The 17,077-nt window shown below is 42.4% G+C and overlaps 1 protein-coding gene and 1 pseudogene across 1 annotated transcript in view; one reads left to right on the top strand and one right to left on the bottom strand.

Annotated features, from left to right (window-relative positions):
* Nucleotides 1-17,077, bottom strand: part of LOC116102531 (vomeronasal type-2 receptor 116-like) — a 119,024-nt gene that overhangs the window by 46,270 nt on the left and 55,677 nt on the right. The window lies entirely within an intron of this gene.
* On the top strand, nt 7,064-11,476 carry LOC116100638 (annotated as a pseudogene).

The following is a 17,077-nucleotide window of genomic DNA, read 5'->3' as shown; positions in this document are numbered from 1 at the left end:
GCATGTGCGTAGAGTGAAAAGACGCCATGTCACGGCCCATTCTGGGGTGTTACATAGGGTAATGAGCGGACAGCCAATCATGGGCAGACACGCCACGCTGTGGACAGACACGCCACACTGTGGTGTATATAAGCAGTGCGGATTTTGGGCTCGATCTCTTTTCCCTCTGGGAGAGGGCAGTAAATGTCACTGCAGAAGGAACCTAGTGTGTCCGCCTGTCTTCTTCCGGGCGAGACGACTGCGCGGGCTACAGGTGGCACCATCTTTCAACTGGGGCCGTGTCTCTCTAATGTAGGTGATTCCATCTCCCCACTATTTGGCATTTCTTCTCAGGTCATTCTCATTTGGTCCTGAGAACCTCTTATTTCACTGGAGTCTGTAATGGCAAACATAGGAACAAAGGGTGTTTAAATTTAATTTAGTATCCTTTGGTTGAAGGAATTTAAAAGTCAAATAATATGAACACATAATTGATTTTGATATGTATGCTACAGAATCATTTGAAACAATATATATTTTTTCATTTATTTATTTATTTAAACGTATTACATCCTGAGCCCAAACTCCTCTTCTCCCCCATCCCACCTCTCAAAATAATAAAGATGGACCAACTATTCTAACAGTTAATAAAATAGACTTTCAACTAAAACTAATCAAAAGAGACAGAAAAAGGCACTTCATACTCATAAAAGGGAAATTTACCAAGATGATTCTTAGTTTTGAACATCTATCCCCCAAAGGCAATGGCTACCAAAGTTGTAAAAGAAATATGCTAAATTTAAATTGCACACTAAAGAGCATATATTAATTGTGGGAGCCTTGAACACCCCACACTCACCATTTGACATATCATCCAGAGAAAAATAGAGAAATAGTGAAACTAACAAGAATTATGAGTCAAATGAACCCAACATCTATAGAATATTACACTCATTTCTTTAAGTGCTTTTTGGGCATTCCTTGTAGCACATTTGTCACTTGGCTTGATTGCTTTTCTGGGGGATAATTTTTTGGCCCTTTCTATATTTTTGATATTAGCCTTCTATCAAAAGTCAAGGTATTGACAATCTTTTCCCAATCTGTATATTACTCTTTTTTTTTCTTCTTCTGATTATCCTTTGCTTACAGAAGATTTTCAGTCCCATTTGTCAATTGCTAACGTTAAAGCCTGAGCCATTGATAATCTCTTCAGGAAAATTTCCTATGTGCCAATGTGTTTAAGACTCTTTTCTAACTTTTCTTTTTTAGAATCAGTGTATTTGGGTTTATACAGAGGAGGTCCTTGATCCACTTGGTCTTGAGCTTTGTACAAGTTGATGAATACAGACCAATTTGCATTCCTTTACATGCAGACCAACAGTTTGACCAAAACAATTTATTGACAATGCTTTCTTTTCCCTATTGCATGGATTTTTCTTCTTTGACAAAGATCAAGTGTCCAAAGGAGTGTGGATTTATTTCTGGGTCTTCAATTGTATTCCATTGATTGACCTATCTCTCTCTGTACAAATCAATACTGTGCAGATTTTATTACTATTGTTCTGTAGTACTGCTTGGTCAGGCCTGATGATTCTACTTGGTTCTTTTATTGTAGAGAATTGTTTTTGCTATTCCATTTTTTGTTTGTTTGTTTGTCACTCCATATAAAGTTGAGAATTGCTCTTCTCAGCTCTTAAGAACTGAGATGGAATTATGATGAGATTGTTTGAATCTGTCAGTAGATTGCTTTTGGTAAGATGGCTATCCTTAGTCATCAGGGAAATGCAAATGTAAATGGCACTCAGATTCCACCTTGTACAAACCAGAATGCCCAAGATTAAAACTCAGGCAACAGCAGATTCTGATAAAGATGTGGAGAAAAAGGAACAATCCTGTATTCCTGGTAGGATTGCAAACTCATACAACCACTTTAGAAATCAATCTGGAGGTTCCTCAGAAAATTGAAAATATATCTTCCTAAAGACACAGCTATACCATTCCTGGGCATATACCCAAAAGCTGCTACCACATCAAAGTGACACATACTCCTGTATGTTCATAGCAGCCTTAGTTGTAATAACCAGAAGCTGGAAACAAGACAGATGTCCCTTAACAGAGAATGGAAACAGAAAATGTGGTTTATTTACATAATGGGATACAGAATACTCATAATACACCCCACATAACCTAAAATGTTGTATAAGAAGGAAGGCCCATGTGTGAGAATGCTTCAATCCCACTTAGAAGTGGGAACAACCTAATCAGAGGTGAAAGAGCAAGGGAGCAACCTGAATGGGAAAGGAGAGGAGGGCAAGTTGGGATATGGAGGAGACACAAGAGAAGCCCAGAGGGCCAATAGAATAAATGGAAACTTTGGCTGCCGGAATTTGGGGTGCAGACATAAGAAAGTCCCAAAGACCTGGGATCTAATTGACTCCCTGGATTCCTTGCAGGTGACCTTAGCTGAAATATTCAATGTGGTTTGATAGAACCTGAAGAGATCATCTCTAGTGGTTGGACAATGTTCTCACTGGTTGGATGGGGATACCAATCTGCCTTCAAAATTTTTGGCCCCAAAATATCCCTGTCTAAGAGTAATACTGGGGCAAAACTGGAACAGACACTGAAAGGAAATGTCTATCAGTTGTTGGACCATGAAATGCAGTCAGTGTTCTGGTTGAGTGGGGCTTAATCCAGAGACCCAGTAGAAAATTATACAAGGGATGGAACAGTGAGCTACACCCACAAACATTAGGTGCCTGACACCATTCCATTATCCTGTGGCTAGACAGTGCCCCAAGCTCCCAGTTTTCTGATGAGACTCCACCCCCATGGTCACCTGACTACTGCCAGGTAGGCCCTGCCCAACATTTACCTGGGAACAGCAAGGTAGCCCAGTCCAGGATAAAAGGGGCTGCTTGACCCCTCCTCTCTCTCTTAAGCTATAGCTCTCTTGTCTCTTAACCTCTTCTCCTCTCTCTTTTATCTCTCTCTCTTTTTCTCTCTCTCTCTCCTTTCTACAATAAAGCCTAAAAACCATGGACTGCCCCCTTTCATTTTGACTAGCCCTGCTGGAACAACAACTTAAGCCTTTCCCTAAAGAACTATGTCTAATCTCCCACAGGAAAGCTGCCAAATAGGACCAAGGAATTTTGACCCATGTGGAAGCCACCAAGCACCTCCTTTCTCCCCTTCCTGCTTTTCTCCTTTTGGTCCAGGGCCACTGCCACCCTGGAGCCCTCACCTGTTCTCTGTGAGGCCCAGGGAGACCCGACCACTCCCTCAAACCCCTGTGGACTGGGGTTCTTGGCTTCTCACAGCCAGCACTTGGGCAGTCTCCAATGTCCACCCTCCCAGAGTCTCCAGCTCTAGCTGGATGTGGGTCTCTCTCCCATCCCTTTATGAAACTGCCCGCAGTTTCCCGAACAGGGTTCACCTTAGCCAGGAGGGAATAAAGGACCTGAAATAGAAGGTTTGAAATGCAAAGAGAAAACACTAAGCCAAGATGCGTCCCAATCAATGCTCCACTTTACTGAGAATAAACCAGGGTTTTTATAGTCACAGGAGAAACTGAAAACAAGTCTCTATGAAAGACCCCCAGAACTGGGGAGATCCTTACTTAAGTCTCGGGATGATGCGACCACCCAATAACTCAGGAGAGACCGAACTTGTTGCAATCACATGAGGTTTATTTGGGATAGGCCGGTACCGGGGTCAATCTCATGACCATGCTGGCCAGAGGAGTTTGACCCTGAACACAAGAAGTGAAGAGTATTTAAAGGGAAGAATCACAAACTGGGGCGGGGGAAGAGGGTTGCCAAGGAAACATACAAAAACAGTGGAAAATTTCAGAGGGACTCAACCCAAGGTATTCAGTTAGGGAAGGGAATATATTCCTTCTAGGAATGTAATCTTTATCTATAGGTCAGCAGGGTGGAGAGCCTCAGCAGGGTGGAGGGCCTGTAAACCAGTAGACCTTCATTCCTAGTTCCGCCCTCATTGTGGATCAGTCAGGAGGGGCAGATTTCAGAAACCAGAGCCCTGAGGCTCTGAGTTAGCCAAGTTCCTGGAACTGACTACTCTACCTTTTTTGGCTTGTTACAGAGGTTTTCCACATCCCCTTTTAGGTAAAGGTTATACATTATACATGCATTTTTATTAAATGCCCTCATTTTAAATTCTAAGATTCTCCAGCCTTTCATCTAGATTACACTACAAAGAAAGTTCAGGTGCCAAAGTCCTCAGGTTCAGAAGATCTTCAGGCGGCTGGCTGGCTAGCTGGAGTACTCAGGCGGTGGGTGTGGTCAGGTGGCTTCTTCAAAGACAAACAGTCAACAGAGAGCATCTGTCTTAGCTCCCAGGTGTTAGCCCCCAAACAGAGGCTGCCAGGAGTCCGATGAATGACTGAAGTGAAGAGGGGATGTAAAACCTTTATTTCCCCACCACATGGTGCCAAACTTGGGATCCACCCCATCAACATGCACCAATTACTGACACTATTATTGATACTATGTTGTGCTTGCAGATAGGAGCTTAGCCTGACTGTCCTCTGAGACAATGAACTGAGACTAATGCAGGTACTTACATCCAACCACATGACTGAGGTCAGGCCCCATGTGGAAGATTAGAAGGTTAAAGGGATCTTAAGGTCATGGCATCCCTATAGAAAGGCTAAGAGTGTCAACTAACCTGGTTCCTGGGGAGGTGCTAGAGGCTAAGAAATGAACCAAAGGGCATAGGGCTGCTCCAAGGCTCCAGGCACATAGGTTGGAGAGGACTGTCTTGTCTGACTTCAGTGGGGGAGGATATACCAAATCATGTAGAGACTTGATACCCCAGGAAGGGGGAAACTGGGAGTTGTGGAGCACCCTCTCTGAAGTGAAAGGAATTGTGAAAGGTTGAAGATCTCTGGGAGAGGTGAGTGGGAGGAGACAACATTTTGCATGTAAATAAATAAAATAAAATGAAAAATAATTTTTTATAACAGATACTGGAATCACTAATTTGAGCATGATGTTTCTTGGTGAATACTACAATATTGTGGATCTTGGGTAATTGTATCTTACAGTGAAAGGCTGGAGAATCTTAGAATTTAAAATGAGAGCATTTAATAGAAATGTATGTATAATGTATAACCTTTACCTAAAAGGGGGCATGGAAAACCTCTGTAACAAGCCAAAAATGTGGAGTAGCCAGTTCCAAGAACTTGGCAAACTCAGAGCCTCAGGGCTCTGCTCCTCCTGACTGATCCACAATGAGGGTGGAACTAGGAATGAAGGTCTACTGGCTTAATAGCCTCTCTACCCTGTGGACCAGTAGATGAAGATTACATTCCTAGAATGAATATGTTCCCCTCCCTAACTGAATACCTTGGGTTGGGTCCCTCTGAAATTTTCCACTGTTTTTGTTATGTTTCCTTGGTAACCCTCTCCCCACCCCCAGATTGTGGTTTTTCCTTTTAAATACCCCTCACTTCTTGTGTTCAGGGTCGGACTCCTCTGGCCAGCATGGTCACGAGATTGACCCCTATCCCAAATAAACCTCATGTGATTGCAGCAAGTTCGGTCTCTCGTGAGTTATTGGGAGGTCATGTTATCCCGAGACTTGAGTGAGGGTCTCCTGAGCTCTGGAGATCTTTCAACAGTAATGAGTAAAAAAGGCAGATAAATGGGTCCTAAGAAAATTGACATATTGAATTAGAATACTGAAAGTGACATTTTCAACATTTATATAATTTTGGTGGTATATTTTTCATGTTATCTCTGCCTTTTTTACACTGTCAATGCTTTTGTTTTGCTTCTTTTCATTTTGAGATTATAATTCAGTAACATCATTTTCTATTTACCCATTCTTCCTCCAAAGCCTTCTAATCACCCCTTCTTACTATCTTATCAGATGGACCTCTCATAGGACAGCCATTCTAGGCTCCTGCCTGTAAACACACCATAGCATCAGTCATAGTGTCAGGCCTTGTAGTGAAAAGAAAAAATTCAGCACGAACTTGCCCACATAAGCCTGGGATTGAAAGAGTTAAATTTGAGACCTGTGTTAGCAAAGGAAAGGATTACCTAAAACCACAGGGGCCAGGCCTGTGAAAACAGATCAAAACAGAGATGAACAAGCTGTTAGGGGACTGAAAGGTCAGGGAGACATAAAATGATGAAGATAGGGCAAAAATGCAAGGGCATGCCCGTAGCCCAGGTCAGGAAGACATAAAACATGGAGATAGGCCATCTGGTCCCTTTAGGTATTAGCTAAAGGTCAACTAGAAACCTTGAATAGCACTCTTTTTTCACTTCTTTATTTTAGGAATTTTCAACTCTAATCTGCACGAACTACATTTAAAATAACCAATCATGTATAGTCACCCTGATTCCTTTGTTCCCTCAGACCTTTTTTATTATATAAACCCCTAACCCCTTAGCCTCCACGAGATTCCTTGTCTCCTACATGAGATTGGGGGTCCGCCCAGAGCGCTCTGAATAAAAACCTCATGTGTTTTGCATCAAGGTGGCCTCTCGTGTTTCACTGGGTGCACGTCTCCTGGGACTTGAGTGAGGGTCACTTCGGAGGGTCTTTCGGTTGGGGGCTTGTCTGGGATCATGTGACACCCAGGAATCCCAAAGACTACTTGGAGGTACGTGTGTGTGGCGTGCATGTGGTGTGTTTGAAGTTCGGTGCCTTTGAGTTGTGATTTGGTTTTGGTTTTCAGCCGGCAGCAGTAAAAACAAAGATTGCAACCCTGGAAGTTGAGCTTGGGGGAGCAGAGACCCCAGAAGTTTAGCCTGGTGGAGCAGGGACCCTAGATATTGAGCCTGGGGTATCAGGGACCCCAGAAGTTGAGCCTGGGGGAGCAGGGACCCTAGATGTTCAGCCTGGGGTAGTGGAAAGTCAAGAGAGTTTGAGTGTTGGTTTTCTGAATGAGGGAGACAGAATCCTCCTCCTACCAAGAAGGAGGTGGGAGCAAAACCCCCCATCTGAGCTTGCATTTAGCTGATTGTTCAGAACTAGGAAGGGACGATTGTGCTTGGACGTTCTAACTTCTCTTGCTCTTGTGGCATTTTTGTTTTTCCTAATTCTAGTCATGGGTCAGACAATGACATCTCCCTTATCCCTGATGTTGGACCATTGGAGAGAGAAGACAGAATCTATCCGTAGTGATAAAGAAGGGGACCTGGCAAACTTTCTGTACTTCAGAGTGGTCTGCCTTTGGGGTAGGGTGGCCACCCAAGGGAACTTTCAATCTGCTTACTATTCAAGCCGTAAAGGCTGTTATTTTTCAGGATAGACCATGCTCACACCCGGACCAACATCCGTACATTGTGGTGTGGGAAGACTTAGCGCAGTTCCCTCCCCAATGGATTCCCCTTTCATTCTTACCCAACCTCCCAGGTCCTAATGTTTTGACCATTCAGAAAGGCGCAGTGAAAGAGAAACCAAAGCCACAACCAGTGAGGGAAGGAGCACACAATGTTCTCCCATCTCCCCTAGCTCCCCCAAAGATATATTTAGCCATAGAGGAACCTCCTAAATGGCCTATTCCTCTTCCCTATCCTCCCCCATTAGAGTTATTAGAGCCCGAGCCTCAGCCATCGGTCTCTCCAGCCCCCTCCGTGCCTTCCGCACCGATTGAGGGAGGAAGCAGAGCTTTGGCGGGAACCCGGAGCCAACAAAGAGTCCCCTCTCTGGTGTCGGTGAACTCCACGGTAGTCCTACCCCTTAGAGCCGTTGCTCCCCACCCCCAAGGGGATCAAGATGGCTCACAGCTTTTACAGTACTGGCCTTTTTCGTCCTCTGGTCCTCTGATCTTTACAACTGGAAAACTAACCACCCTCCTTTCTCAGAAAACCCCGCCACCCTTACAGGCTTGATAGAATCATTGATGTTCTCGCACCAGCCCACCTGGGATGACTGTCAACAGCTCTTACAGACCCTGTTTACTACTGAAGTAAAGGAAAGGATACTCCAAGAGGCTCGGAAAAATGTCCGAGATGTAGCCGGACGCCCAGTCCAGACTCCCGCTGAAATGGAGGAGGGAGTTCCTCTGACTCATCCTCAGTGGGATTATAATACAGCACAAGGTAGGGAGAAGCTGTCCAATTATAGACAAGCTCACGTGGCTGGTCTCAGAGGAGCCACTAGATGACCCACCAATTTGGCTAAGGTAAGAGAAATCATGCAGGGGATGACAGAGCCCCCATCAGTGTTTCTAGAAAGGCTCATGGAGGCCTATAGGAGATACACTCCTTTTGATCCCTTGTCTGAAGGACAGCGGGGATCTGTGATCATGATTTTTATACATCAATCAGCCCCTGACATCAGAAAGAAGTTGCAAAGGATAGAAGCGTTGCATGACTTTACCCTGCGAGATGTAGTTAAAGAGGCTGAGAAAGTATATCATAATCAAGAGACAGAAGAAGAGAAAAAGGAAAGGGAAAAGAGAGAAAGAAGAGAAGAAGAAGACAGGAGGAATAGGAGACAGGAAGAGAATTTGACTAGAATACTGGCTGCAGTAGTGGATAGGGATAGGAATAAAGTAGAGAGGACCAGACAGACAGGGGACCTGGGTGGCGAGAGAAGGCAGGGACCAAGGAGACCAGGAAGAGAGCAACCCTGACGATTGCTCGAACCAGACCAATGCTCCTATTGCAAAGATAGGGGCCATTGGGCCAGAGAATGCCCAAAGTAAAAGCAAAAGACCAAAGTACTGATACTCAGGGGTGATGAAGATTAGGAGGAACGGGGCTCGGCACCCCTTCCCGAGCCTAGGGTAAACTTGAAGGTGGAGGGGACCCCTGTAAGCTTCCTGGTCGATACAGGAGCAGAATACTCAGTGCTAAAAACTCCTTTTGGAAAAGTGAAAGCTAAAAAGACACTTGTGATTGGGGCTACGAGACAAAAACTATACCCATGGTCTACTTCTAGGGTTGTGGATCTTGGAAAGAACCAAGTAACTCACTCATTTTTGGTTATCCCCGAATGCCCTATGCCTTTACTTGGAAGAGACTTATTGACAAAATTAAAAGCTCAAATTACATTTGCCCCCTCTGGACCAGAATTGTCCTGGGGAACTGAAGTGCCCAAACCTTATATTGGCTATATCAAAGCCCACCAAACAAACCCATCGAGGGGTTGCAAAATTGGCTTGAACAATTCTCTCAAGCCTGGGCCAAAACAGGGGGGATGGCAATGGCAAAACAGGCCCCCCCAATAGTAGTCGAACTCAAATCTGGGGCCACTCCTATAAGAGTTCAACAATATCCCATGAGCAGAGAAGCTCCGGAGGGCATACGCCCACACATTGACAGGTTACTCCAACAGGGAGTTCTAATTCCCTGTAACTCTCCATGGAACACTCCATTACTCCCTGTGAGGAAGCCAAGGACAAATGACTATCTTCCAGTACAGGACCTTAGGGAAGCCAACGAGAGAGTGCAAGACATACATCCTATGGTGCCTAACCCTTACAACCTACTTAGTACTTTGCCACCCAGACAAGTGTGGTATACAGTCCTAGACCTCAAAGAGGCTTTCTTTTGTCTGAGGCTACACCCTAATAGCCAGCCCCTGTTTGCCTTTGAATGGCGAGACCCAGAGAACAGAAGAACAGGGCAGCTCACCTGGACAAGACTGCCTCAAGGGTTTAAGAATTCACCCACCTTGTTTGATGAGGCCCTGAATCTAGACCTTGCATCCTTCCGAACTGATAACCCCCAGATAACTCTTTTGGAATATATAGATGATCTTCTTCTAGCCACAGAAACATATGAAGAATGCAAACTTGGGACACAGAAGCTCCTGGCTGAGTTAAGTGAGTTGGGGTACCGGGTTTCAGCCAAAAAGGCACAATTATGCCAGACTGAAGTGACTTATTTGGGATATGCCCTGAAAGACAGACAGCGTTGGCTTACGGAAGCTAGGAAGTGGACAGTGATGCAGATCCCAACCCCAACCACTCCTCACCAGGTAAAAGAATTCCTGGGGACGACTGGGTTCTGTAGACTCTGGATCCTGGGTTTTGCTACCTTAGCAGCTCCATTATACCTCCTGACAAAAGAAAAGGGGAGTTCATTTGGACTGAAGAACACCAATCAGCTTTCAAAGCCCTCAAGAAGGCATTGCTACAGGCCCCTGCCCTGGCTTTGCCAGATTTAAGTAAATCTTTCATCCTCTATGTTGATGAACGAAGAGGAGTGGCTAGGGGGGTCCTAATTCAAACTTTGGGACCCTGGAAATGACCAGTAGCTTACCTATCAAAAAACTGGACCCTGTGGCCAGTGGCTGGCCCTCCTGCCTGTAAGCAATAGCAGCCATGGCCCTTTTGGTAAAAGATGCTGACAATCTGACTATGGGCCAGAACGTGACAGTAATAGCCCCCCATGCACTTGAGACCATCATCCGACAACCGCTGGATGATGAATGCCCGGATGACACATTATCAGAGTTTGCTGTTGACTGAACAAGTAGCTTTTGCCCCACCTGCCATTCTCAACCCAGCTACTCTACTCCCTGAAACTGCTGAAACTCCAGTATATATATGTGAAGAATTATTGGCAGAAGAGACCGGGACTCGATCAGATATGAGTGATAAACTATGGCCTGGGATACTAACCTGGTTCACCGATGGAAGCAGTTTCTTGGTAGAAGGTAAGCGAAAGGCTGGAGCAGCAGTGGTGGATGGGAAATCAGTTATATGGGCCAGTAGCTTGCCAGAAGGAACATCAGCCTAAAAAGCAGAGCTTATTGCTTTGGTCCAGGCTTTAAAACTAGCAGAGGGAAAAGCTGTCAATATCTATACAGATAGCCAGTATGCATTTGCAACGGCTCATATACATGGAGCAATCTACAAATGGCATGGGCTACTGACTTCTGCAGGCAGAGATATTAAAAACAAAGAAGAAATCCTCAGCCTTTTAGAAGCTGTTCACTTGCCAAGTAAAATAGCCATCATTCATTGCCCAGGGCACCAGAAGGGAGAAGGACACATAGAAAAGGGAAAACGAATGGCAGACCAGGCTGCCAAGGAGGCGGCACAAGGACCTATGATCCTCACAGTGGCCAGGAAAGAATGGGAAGCTCCTCCGGGTGAGACCTTCTTCTCCCCAGAAGAAGGGCTCATCTATCTGACTAAGATTCACACCCTTACCCACCTGGGGCCGAAGAAAATGATTGAATTGGTAAAAAGATCTGCTTACCACATACCTCAGGTAAAAGAAGCAGCAGAAAAATTACTAAAGAACTGTAAGGCCTGTGCTTTAACTAATGCTGGTGTTAGCAGGCTCCAGCAGGGAAGACGGCTGCGAGGAGACCGGCCAGGAACGTACTGGGAAACATATTTTACTGAGATCAAGCCTGCCCGATATGGAAATAAATATCTCTTAGTATTTATAGACACCTTTTCAGGGTGGGTTGAGGGTTTCCCCACCAAGAAAGAAACAACTAACATGGTGGCTAAGAAGATATTGGAAGAAATATTTCCCCAATTCGGAATACCTAAGGTAATTGGGTCAGACAACGGTCCTGCTTTTGTCGCCTAGGTAAGTCAGGGTATGGCCAAACAACTGGGGATACATTGGAAATTACATTGTGCTTACAAACCCAGAGCTCAGGACAGTTAGAGAGGATGAATAGAACCCTAAAAGAGACCTTGACTAAATTGTCCTTAGAGAACGGAGGATATGATTGGACAACTCTCCTTTCTTATGCACTGTTCCGGGTTCTGAACACCCCTGGTATTACCGGATTGACACCCTTTGAATTAATGTTTGGGACGCCGCCACCTATCTCTATAACCCTGAAAGCAGATGCATGCCCTGATGATTCTTCTATTCCCTCATCCCACCTTCTAGCCCGGCTAAAAGCTCTTGAAACAGTGAGAAAAGAAGCCTGGGAGCAGTTAAAAGGCATCTATGTGGCAGGCGATCTGAGAGTGCCACATCAATTTGAAGTGGGAGATGCTGTTTTGGTACGAAGACATTGAGCTGGGAACCTCAAGCCACGGTGGAAGGAACCATACCTAGTATTACTAACCACCCCCACTGCTGTTAAGGTAGATGGGATTCCTGCTTGGATCCACGTGTCTCACAGCAAAAAGGCACGCCCTGAATTTAACCAAGATGAGTGGACTGTGGAAAAAACTGATAATCCTCTTAAGTTGTGCCTGCATTGCAAATCCAGTCCTGAGTAAGCTCCCTGACCCTCACCAGCCACGTAACCTGACTTGGATGGTAATTGCTGGGCACGGGGACATAATATGGAGCAGGTCTAAACTTATTACACCAGGCCTTTGGTGGCCAGACATGTTCCTCGATGTCTGCAACCTGGCTTTTGGGGCACCAGCTAACTGGGATATGGAAGGATATTACGACCCCAATATGCCAGCTCCCAAAGTATCCTCTCCCCCCGGCTGGCATGGGCTTGACCCATTTGACATATATGTAAATATATATGTATATATATATATATATATATATATATATATATATATGTGTGTGTGTGTGTGTGTGTGTGTGTGTGTGTGTGTAAATATATAAATATATGTAGGTATAAAAGAAATTTAAGTGTCTAGATACCAATTATTTGTCTTATCATGCTCCTTTGTTTTTTATTACTTGACAGAAATTAAAACATTTCCATAGACCTCTATCATCTTTTGCTATGTAATAATATAAGTCCAAATATAGGAAGGACCAGTAATTTCAACACTGTCTATTGCAAATATAAAAAGTCCAGTGCCCTTATGAGAGTTTGCATAACTGAAACACTGTGGTTCATCAAGGAGTAAGTATTGATTTTTCATAAAAGGATGATAAACAAATATCCTCACATTAACTTCCAGGTAACCCAAGATGCTCTATACAATGCAGTGACACAGGACCTTAGATGATATGGTTTTGGGAATCTTCATTTTCTATGATGATGTTATGTTAAAATTCCGATTCACTCCACCTTAGATCTTATTCATCCTTGACTGATCCTTTAGCTTTGTGTGTCATTTTGTCCTTACTTAATTTCAAGGTGAATATTGTTTCCTGAATTTAAACAACATGATAGGATTGTTTGTCTTCCCTTTCTTATAATCGCTATTATTCTGAAAGATATATTTGATAGGCAAAAGATCAACACACAAAATCATACCAAAATATTTCATTGCTTCTCTTTCCTGATAATATTTTATTATCTACACTCAAGCCACACACATTATGTTCTGCTTTAAATTTCATTCATGGATATGATATTAACAACTAATAACATATTTTCTGTCCTAAACTAAAACACCTGTGAACAGATTCATTTGCTCTTAGATTCTAAAATAGGGTGCTGAGCACAATCATAACAAATATGAGTTTAGCTCATTATAAATACTAAAAGTTTGAAGTTGGGCACATGTAACAAATGTTTGAAACTTTTTAAATTAATTGTGATAGAAATGGCATTTTTGACACTAGTATAAAATTATTATAAAAATATTAGGCTTAGATCTCATTCAGTTTCTATCAATACCACTCATTCACTTCACCTTCATATCCCAGACTACAAATCTAGTAAATGTCCTCTGTATTACCAGAGGAAATGGCTGTACTAAAAACTCAGATAAGACCTGTACAGAACCCACCAACACTTGGTCAAAATCTGCCCAGTGTCTCCTAACACACTCTCTCCCCTCACTTTCATATCCATGTGGCTTTGGATTGTGATTGAGATATTGTACTCTACCAGAGGGCACACAGATCCCTGAACTCCAAGCAAGACCCTATCCTTAGAGTCCAATGTTTCTTCATAGCCCACCTAGCTTTCTGCAACTGTACCTTGTCCACTTGTCTCCATATCTTGAACCATAAATCCCACAAAAGGCCCATGTTCTATCAGAGACAGTGCTAGTACTTAGATCTGCAAATATTATACCACCAAAATGCAGAAATGACACAAGAACCACAGAAGACCCTGGATCTGCCAGAGTCCTGCTGATCCAGGCTCCAGGATCTCAATGACATGAGGGGGTTAAGATACATTTTAGTGTTGTCACAAATGCTAGAAATCTAGGACTAGATTGATGACTCATTACAATAAACATTTGCAAATGAATGTGTGGACAGAGTAAAATCCTTTGGTAAACACCGTGATATACTATAGTTTTCATGATGAGAAGTATCTAGTCTTTTATTGTTGTTAATTGTTGTTGTTGAAGTTCTTTGTTTATTTGCTTGTACTATACTTTTGGAGTGAGGTTGCAAGCTTAAATGGCAAAAATAAAGGAATGGGCAAATGAGTGTGGCTATGGTACATGATGTTAAATGCACAACAAATAAATAAAAAACCTTATTTCTCATACATCAAATTATGTACATTGAAAATGGACATCTCCCCCAAGAGCAGTCTGTTATCCCTGCTGGAACTCCAATCTCCTTTCCTTTAAATTCTCTGCCTACATTACAAGACCCATAGATCCTGAAACATACAGATTAACTTTCCTTTCCCAACTGATCTTGCCTGTTGCTAAGTCCTCTGGGGCATGTCTAACAGTGCTGACTAGCCCGCTTTCACTGGCAGGCCTCCATTCTCATTCCATGTCTCAACACACCTAAATCAGACCTGCAGATCCTGAACAATACTTCTGGATGCTGACACATTTAGACCTGCTGTTCTGGAACCCTACAGCCCAAGGATATCCATCACAGGCTTGCCAAACCAGGATAATTGATGCTAACTCCCTTTCCAATACCTACTAAAAGAGAAACATCTGGAGACTAAAGATAAATAGATGGCTAAAGGCCATCTAAAAAACAGTCAACTAAAGCAAGGGTAAAAATGACACTTTGTGAGCACAGCTATCTTATTATGTCAAATTCTGGATATCCTAACACAACTGAAGCACCAGAAAAAGACCTTAAATCCAATCCTATAAAGATGATAGAATCATTTAAATAGTAAATGAATATATCTCTTAAAGATATACAGGAAAATATAATTAAGCATGTGAAGGTAATAAATAGAACTGTGAAAACCTGAAAATAATAAAAGAAGCAATAAAGAAAATACAAACTGAGGAAATTCTGGAAATGGGAAGCCTAGAGAGGAGAAGAGGAACAACAGATGGAAGAATTACTAATAAAATACAGCAGATAGAAGAGAGAATCTCAGTCATAAGATACAGTGGAAAAAACTGATACATAAGTCAAAGAAAATCTTCAATCTAAATTATTCTTAACACAAAATATTTGGAAGTCTATGATCCCATGAAAACAACTAACCTTACAATAAGAAGAAGAAAAGATGTGAATGTACCAACTAAAAGGCCGAGAAAATATTTTCAACATAATCCTGGAAGAAAACTTTCCAACCTAAAGAAAGAGATACCTATAAACATGCAAAAAGCCTATGGAATACCAATTACTATGGACAAGAAGAGAAAATCCTTATTCCTTACCTTATCAATACATGAAATACACCAAAAAATTAAAGAACATTCAAAGTGGCCATAGAAGTAGGCCAGACAAGATACAAAGGCAGACTTGTCAGAATTTCACCTGATATTTCAAAAGATACTCTACATGCTAGAAGTGCCTAGTCAGATTTCCTGTAACCTCTAAACAAAAAACACAGATGAAATCCAGGCTACTATACTCAGCAAAATTCTCAATCAATATAGACGGTAAAAACAACACATTTGTAATCAGATCCAAATTCATACAATATCTATCCACAAATCCAGCCCCAGAGAAAATACTTACATGAAAACTCCAACACAAGGAATATAACAATATCCAAGAAACACATGAAATAAGTAATCCCCTGCTAGAAAAAACAAGGGGAACACACACAAATACACATACATGCCAGTCACTAGTCATTAATATCTCAACATTAATGGATATAATTACTTTATAAAAAGATGGAGACTAACAGAATGGATGTGAAAACAGGATTCCTCATTTTGTTACATATAAGAAACACATAGAAATAAAGATACATATTAGCAACTTGCAGGGCAGCAGGGACAGGACAAACTCTAGTCAGAGACACTAAGAACATCTAACACCAAAAATCAAGAGATGGCGAATGACAAATGCAAGAATCCTACCAACAGAAACCAAGACTACTTGGCTTCATCAGAACCTAGTACTCCCACTGCAGCAAGTCCTGGATATCCCAAAACAACGGAAAAGCAAGAATTGGATCTAAAATCATATCTCACAATGCTGATAGAAGAACTTAAGAACGACATGAATAACTCCCTTAAAGAAATACAGGAGAATACAGGTAAAGAGGTACAAACCCTTAAAGAAGAAACAAAAAAAATCCCATAAAGAATTACAGGAGATCACAAGTAAACAAGTAGAAGGACTTAAAGAGCAAACTCAAAAATCCCTTAAGGAATTGCAGGAAAACACAAACAAACAGGTGAAGGAATTGAGTAAAACCATCCAGGACCTAAAAATGGAAGTCGAAACAATAAAGAAATCACAAAAAGAGACAACTCTAGAATTAGAAACCTTAGGTAAGAAGTCAGAACACATAGATGCAAGCATCACTAACAGAATACAAGATATAGAAGAGAGGATCTCAGGGGCAGAAGAAAACATAGACAACATTGAGAGAACAAAGAAAATGCAAAAAGCAAAAAGACCCTAACCCAAAACATCCAGGAAATCCAGGACACAATGAAAAGATCAAATCTAAGGATAATAGGTATAGAAGAGAGTGAAGACCTCCAACTTAAAGAGCCAGTAAATATCTTCAACAAAATTATAGAAGAAAACTTCCCTAACCTAAAGAAAGATATGCCCGTGACCATACAAGAAGCCTATAGAACCCCAAATCAACAGGATCAGAAAAGAAATTCTTCCCCTCACATAATAGTGAAAGTACCAAATGCACAAAACAAAGAAAGAATACTAAGAGCAGTAAGGGAAAAAGGTCAAGTAACATATAAAGGCAGGCCTATCAGAATTACACCACACTACTCACCAGAGATTATGAAAGCTAGAAGATCCTGGACAGATGTCACACAGACCCTAAGAGAACACAAATGCCCAGACTACTATACCCAGCAAAACTCTCAATCACCATAGATGGAGAAACCAAAGTATTCCATGAC

Source organism: Mastomys coucha, unplaced genomic scaffold (assembly GCF_008632895.1).
Source record: "Mastomys coucha isolate ucsf_1 unplaced genomic scaffold, UCSF_Mcou_1 pScaffold21, whole genome shotgun sequence".
NCBI classification, from domain to species: Eukaryota; Metazoa; Chordata; class Mammalia; order Rodentia; family Muridae; genus Mastomys; species Mastomys coucha.
This window is presented reverse-complemented; position numbering and strand designations above follow the sequence as displayed.